At 49.4% G+C, this 5,235-nt stretch overlaps 1 protein-coding gene across 1 annotated transcript in view; it reads left to right on the top strand.

Annotated features, from left to right (window-relative positions):
* CSMD2 (CUB and Sushi multiple domains 2) overlaps positions 1-5,235 on the top strand; it is a gene marked incomplete at its 5' end in the record, with an annotated part of 130,994 nt that overhangs the window by 13,862 nt on the left and 111,897 nt on the right. The window lies entirely within an intron of this gene.

The raw sequence follows: 5,235 nt of genomic DNA, 5'->3' as shown, positions 1-5,235 counted from the left end.
AAATGTAGGAATGCACTTCAGCACCTTCTTACTGACAAGGAATTTGGTTATAATTGTCCTCACAAACTGCCTGGGCATTTTTTTGGAGTGATCTGTATGAAAACTTTCCATTTCCCTTTCTGTGACATGGTAAGAGGGCTGCTTCACCAGTGCCCTCTGTGCGTCCATGAGGGTTTCTCAAGTAAGCTGCGGATCTTCCAGCACGGCACTCATCAGTTGAGCTGCTCTGTGTGTTCTCTTGGTTTCTCACAAGTTGCCAGGGGTTTGGGGTGCTCACGCAGGCAGCCTGGTTCAGTGAGGAGGTTGCAGTGGTGAGGCCAGAGGGTGCGAGCAGAGGTTGTGGTGGTGATGCGGCAGATGTGGGCAGCTCTCAGGTCCTCAGCAGGGATGCTCCTCCTGCAGAGAGCCTGCACGTGGGGAAAGCTGGAGGGGGAGGACTTCATGGTGGTGTCAGGCCACAGCGCTGGGCATGGAGCTCACTAGAGCTGCTCCCAGCTGCTCTCTCAGCGCTGATCAGGAGGATGCAGTTTGTTGGGTTGTCTCCATGCTTGTTATTTTACTGATTGGATCAGTTGAACCCTGATAGGGTTTCATGCTGCTATAAACGAGCTGTCCTGTGCCAAGGCATCTGTCCATATTCCTGACAGCAGTTGCTCAGCATGAGGGGTTGCTTCTCCGCGTGTGAGTCCATCTGAAATGGTACTTACTGGTTTTATCAGGTGAGAAGGTTGTCTCTGTCCCCTTCCCCTGTCTCTGTATCTAGAAAACAGGAACATGGTGTGCGTTATGTTGCCATCTTCACTCTGGTCTTCAGAGAAGTTTCCTTGTGCTGCCTGATTTTATTTCAATGCTTTACGTGTCCCACTGCAGCTTTCTCAAACACCAGCCCCACGTTTCCAATGTTGGTGGGTACAAGTTTATCTTTAAGGCTCCTTCTGTTGCTCTCCACAAACAGAGCTTCGCATGTGGCTGAGCCCATTCTCTGTTGCATTTAATCACTGATGTGCCACCACTGTCACCCCAGTTCAGTTACAAGCTTTGAGGAGTTCCTGCAAGTCATCCTGCACACCCTCCATGTGCAAAGACCATGGGACTGGTGGAGAGTCAAGTCGAGCCCCAGCCTGTTGCAGCAGCTGGCTGTGAGTGCTGTGGCAGAGGCAGGATGCTCTGCTAAACCAGGGAGGAGCAGAGCAGGGAAGGTACAGAACGAGAGCACTGGACTGCTTGGGGGCTTCTGCCAAAACGGGACGAGTAAACTTCGTCTGCATGTGGAAACTGCCACCCATTGCCAAGAGAGACTGCAGAGAAGGGGAAAGTTCCCTCCACATAGACAGGGACACTCAGGAAAGGATCTGAAGCCTTGGAGCACCTCCTGAATAACAGATGGCTGTAGAAAGCCTGGCACCCTGGCAGCCCAAAGCTGCCCTGGTGGGGATCAGCATCTTCCAGTAAGAAACTCCGAGTAACGCAGTCACTGTCCCAGTTTTGAGGTGAGTATAAACGAAACCCGCTGTGGTCTTGTAGTGCTCTTCTGTGTGCACAGAGGCTCCTGTACATCTATTTTAAGTTCACTGATGATACTTTCCTCAAGATCTGGTACCCAAACCCTGCCTGTTTTCTGTTAGTCTGAACATACCTGCTCTCCTGCCCCCAGCGAGCCACACGCTGGCAGTGACAGCTGCTCCATCAGAAGAGGTTGTTGCTCTGAAGTACAAAAAAGTTCTCACAGTTAATATTTGCTCTCAACTCCTTTCCCTCTCCTCCCACTTCCCCCGTCAGTGCCGCAGGGTTTTAAGGAGGAAAATGCATTGTGATGCAGATGAGTTTATTGAAACAGCAGATACAGGAGGAAAATACAAAATGTGAAGCACTTTGCTTCACAGCGTGAACAGTGCCCTGAGCTTCCAGCACTGTCAGCTCTTCGGGAGCAGCACTTCCCCCAGTGAGGGTTGCCAGTTATCAGCCAGGCTCCTGCTGCTCTCCTGTTTTTCCAGTCCATCAGCAAGCTCTGCATAGAGGAGGGATCTTCTTAAAAAGGAAACAGAAGGCAGAAGATCCATGGCTGTCTTCAAGCCCTCTCCTGAGTGGACAGAGTTTGTGGGAATGGTATCTAAAACCTGAGGAGTCAGGATTTTTTTGGTTTACATGGAGACCAAAACTATTACAGTGATTTCGTGCCCGGTTTTCAGCCCCTGACCCTGGTGTCTTTCCCATTGCTGTGCGTCACAGGTGTGTCCTCCCCGGGACGAGCCCTGGAGTCTCACATGCAGGACGAGAACGGGAGTGTCTGGGGCCAGTGGGCATAACTTGCAGGAGTAGTGAGATGGTCTGTGAGGAAAAAGGATCTTCAGCAGGCAAAAGTTGTGCTTGGACCAACAAGACAAATGCAGAAATGGCCCCTGGCTGAAGGTGTGGAGACCAGCAGTTGTGCTGGTGAATGGTTGGATGCCTCCAGGTCCAGCTCAGCCATGAGCAGCGCACACTGGGGCCATGGGGCACGTGTCCCACTCGACTTTCTGAGACAAGAAGCAATGAGCTGTTCTTTACTGTTTCACTGCTCCAAATTAAGGCAGAATCTTGATAATGTTTGTGATGGCTTGAATAAATACCTTATATTCATCTGTTGTGATGTGGGTCTCACTGGATTTGGTAGCTGCTCTGTGTCGACTGAGTTTTGCTATGATTTATTCTGCTGTATTTAATAAAGGGCTTTTTCCTATTGCTTTTGCAGTACTTGCAATAAATATTGACAAAGGGCACTATAGGCTTGTCAACCTGAGCCTGTGCTAGGCACATAATGGCCTGTCCTCCCATTTAAGAACAACACTGATAAATATTTATTCCAATTTCTTAGCTCAAGGCCTCAGAGTCAGGGTTATTCCGCACTTGGTGATGCTGACGGACAGCCTGTGACGGCAGGGCTGACGTCCCTCTGTCTGTCCTGTGTCAGTGACTGCTCACTCCTTGGGGGCACCTCGTTCCCGACTGTCTTGGATGTACAAAACAGCACAAGCCGGGCAGCGCTCAGCTGTCTTCCACCTTTCCTGGGTGCTGTCGTCTTCATTCTGATAGCGCGTTTCCCTGCCCGTGACCCACCGTTCAACAGTGTCTGCTGTCATCTGAGTGCAGCAAAGCACGTCTGAGACAGCAGAGCGGCTGACGTGGATCCCAGTGCCAGCCCTGTCCAGAGCAGCCGCAGACCAAAACCCCCCCTCACGCTGAAGAAAAAACCTCTCCTGCTTAAGGAGAAAAAGAAAATCTTGTATCACAGACACCGTGACCTTGTTAATGCAGTTGTCGTTTCCTGAGCAGGATGTGCTGAGGCTGGGGGGTGAAGCTAAGCTCCCTGCCGCACCAAGCAGAGCTCCTACACTGGTGCCCAGTCATGGGCTTGGGACACGGGTCCACAGGGCAGTGGTGGTGTCACAGCCTGAAACTGGGCTGTCTGCTCCACTTGTTCTGCTGTGGAAAAACAAGATTGTCATTTACTTCCCTGCCGTGGAGACTTTGGGGGTTTTTAACCGGTACTTTTTAATCTGTCATTTTGTTTTATCTCATAAAGGCTAATTTTACATTCTTCCTTCACTCTGCTATTCTCTCTTTTGTCAGCAAGTTCTTTGTGGTTGTTATTTGTGGAGATGAGCTGCCAGCGCTGGGCTGCAGTAGCTGCGCTAGCACCGTGCCTCTCTGTGGCTGGCTGTGTGGTGCTCTGGGACCTGGGTGAATGCTAATTTACCACTTTGGATCTAAAAATTTATAGGCGATACCTGGCTCCTGTGAGCAGTTCCCACCACTGAGACGTTCCTCTGTGTGCGAATGCATTTGTTTCCAATGACTGTTCCTAGGCAGATTATGCCATGCTTATGCTGACAGAATTATTTGACAGCATCTCTTGATATTTCAGCATCTAGAGCCAAAATCCTGAGGATGTTTTGCAGTTTTTCTCTTTAATCCGTTCTCTTTATTGCTGAGAGCAGGAAATAGATTGTGTAGCTCTTAGCCTTGATAATATCATGGTAATGTCCATCTTATTTGATCTGAAACCATTAAGTGTTGAAGGACAGGGTGAAAATAACAGGGAAGGTGAGCATGGAACCAAATAATTGTATACGTGCCAAACTTAAACCAGTCTTACCCTCTCTGCCATGTCCTTTTGTCAGAAATCAGTGAGGTGTGTGTTCCAAGCCTTGGATTTTACCAAGGGTGATGGTGGGGAAGAAGATGGGAAAAGCTCATGTACATAAAATAGCAAACCCACTGGTTAGGTACTGCCGTGGACCTTGTCAGCTGAAATACAGTATATACTGAAAACCCTGGAGAGCTACAAATGTTTTTTCGTATGCACTCTTCCCCTCAACTTCATTTGAAGACTGGTTTTAATTATTTCCATGGGAATGGCAATCTAGCTTGATGCCTCTTTTTCGTAACCTGCTAGCCCGGCAAAAGTCAGTGATTTATTTGGAATGGGAAGGGGAGCTCCCTCGACACCAGGGCTGCAGACTGGGGCCTGCCAGTGCTTGCTTTGAGCTGTCCACAGCCCCTGGCACTCAGGGGAAGCCTGGAAAGGTTCCTGGGCTGTTCCTTGCACAGTGCAGTGAAGTCACTACCAAAAAAACCCAGCAGCGTTCATTTTCTGTGTTCATTTGGCACAGGTGTAAATAGCTGCCCAAGGAGAGAAACAAAGGCAAGTCAACTCCCAGCTCCTTTACAAAAGAGCTGACAATTTATTGCTGTATGATATAAATATTTAATGCAGGATGGGCACAGGCTGAACACCCGCAGTTTGTCTAAATGCAGCAGGAGTGCTTTGTATCTGTCAGGGGGCAGGGGCGGAAGGTGCATTTAGAAATAGAAAGGTAAGCTAAAAGTGCAGATTTTTTTTAAAGCAAAATCCTGAAAAGGTTTGCATTGCACTTGGAATTGCGTTTGCAGTTTACCCGTCACTTTAGACTGAGCAGCTGGGAGAGCCTCGAGGTCTGCGTGGGGTAATAGCCCGGCTGATTCCTCACCTCAGGCTGGGCTGAACTGTGGCTGCAGCTTGTTTAATGCTGAGTTTATTTTCCACGCTAGCTGCAGTCACACATTTGATTCTCTTGTGGGCTTCCTCTAGGGGATACATGGGAGCATTCACCCGCAAAATACCCCATCCCCACCTGGCTGAGTGGCATTTTCTTCCTGCAGTGAAAGAAAACCCGTGCTCCACTGTGTGCGGCTCGGACTAGCGAACAGCCCTGT

Source organism: Buceros rhinoceros, unplaced genomic scaffold (assembly GCF_000710305.1).
Source record: "Buceros rhinoceros silvestris isolate BGI_N320 unplaced genomic scaffold, ASM71030v1 scaffold883, whole genome shotgun sequence".
NCBI classification, from domain to species: domain Eukaryota; kingdom Metazoa; phylum Chordata; class Aves; order Bucerotiformes; family Bucerotidae; genus Buceros; species Buceros rhinoceros.
The sequence above is the reverse complement of the archived record's forward strand: the minus strand, read 5'-3'. Positions and strand labels throughout refer to the sequence as shown.